Source organism: Octodon degus, unplaced genomic scaffold (assembly GCF_000260255.1).
Source record: "Octodon degus isolate 3935 unplaced genomic scaffold, OctDeg1.0 scaffold00235, whole genome shotgun sequence".
Taxonomy (NCBI): domain Eukaryota; kingdom Metazoa; phylum Chordata; class Mammalia; order Rodentia; family Octodontidae; genus Octodon; species Octodon degus.
In genome coordinates this window covers 2,037,636-2,039,090 of record NW_004524811.1, presented here as the reverse complement: position 1 = coordinate 2,039,090, position 1,455 = coordinate 2,037,636, and the positions used below count along the sequence as shown (strand labels likewise).

Sequence of the window (1,455 nt, the reverse complement as noted above, 5' to 3'; positions counted from 1 at the left end):
TCTTTCTGACTTCTTGTCCAGGAAGCCACTGCTGATGCTTTGAAGCTGTTAGGCCAAACAAGACCCACCAGACTTCCTAGCTGTTCACTGGCTCTAGCAATATCTGTGGTTATCTGTAAGGAGAATCTCTCAGTGAGCTGCTAGAAAAATCCCACTTCTGTAGTCAAGGTGCATGGGCTCAGCTCCAGTTTGATTGGAGGTAGGATTTGTCCTATCTACATCTATAGAACAGCCTTTAAGTCTGTTTAGGTGGTAAATTGATTAGCTCTGTAGATGGGTTAAACATATGAAATACACTGAAATTAAATATTTATACTATTTACTCTCCCTCCGTCTCCAGGGGACTTTCTTACTCTGTTTGACTCAATGCTTAGACTGAGAATTGAGTCTGAGACATTTCTTTCACTTGCGTGCTGGCTGTTCTAAAGTAGATCAAGTCTAGCGCGTGGCTCTCAAGAACTCTGAAGCCTCTGTTTTGGCTTTAGGGACTATCAGTTTGAAGGAACATTATTTTCTTCAAATCAGATATGTCCATTGTTAATTTCCCATCACCTTTGTTTTGAAATTCTGAATTATTTTTAAAAACTCTCTTTAAAATAAAAAACAAATCAGATATGTTGTGAGCTAAGTTTTATTCTGATATGATCTAAACAAAAGTCAATGGACAAAAATTAATGACTTTTCAGAAGGTTGTATGTAAGAATTTTGAAGATGATATTAAATATATAATACCACCATTTCTGTACAGCTTGGGTTTTTAAAGGACATGATTAGCACTGTGACGTAAAAGCAGAACATACTTCATGTCCTCTCTGCTTGTGTTCTTCCCACAATCTCCATGTCAAAGTTAGAATAATAGTGTAACATAGGGCATTTACTGCAGATATGATATAGTGTGAAGAGAAAATTCCAGGCTCATTAAGGAAACTGAGTGATCCCAGCAGCATCACTTGCTAGTTTGCTACAACATGAAAAAAAAATGAAAAGAAAAGAAGCATTTTTTTTTTTTTCTTTTTGGCTGGCTCAGCCTGCCTTAAGGGTGGGTCTAGTAAGGTGGGTGGAGGTGAGGTTCGAACTGTGGTATGACTGACTGTATTTGCATGAGCAGGTGCTTAAACAAATGAGCTAACTGGAAGACACCCAAGAAAAGAAAAGAATGGCAGCTGTCTAACTCATAGGCTTATTGTGATGATTAAAAATAATAGGTAGCATAGGTGCCTGGCCTGCCGCTGGCATCCAGTAATAGGTAGCTGTTACTCTTGCTATTTCTTGGCAACTCATGACACTTACTCTCTACATCTCATCAAGTTTCCCAAAACTGATTATTTCTGGCAAGAAGGTATGTATGGACTGCTTCCCATTACTGTTTAAAAGAATCGTAGCGTTGTTTACAACAGCAAAAGATTCATGCTGCTTTGTTTCATGAAATCCACTCTTTGGATGAAAGAACTTTCA

The 1,455-nt window shown here is 38.1% G+C and overlaps 1 protein-coding gene across 1 annotated transcript in view; it reads left to right on the top strand.

The window, feature by feature from the left end:
- Positions 1 to 1,455, top strand: part of Corin (corin, serine peptidase) — a 303,897-nt gene that overhangs the window by 296,788 nt on the left and 5,654 nt on the right. The window lies entirely within an intron of this gene.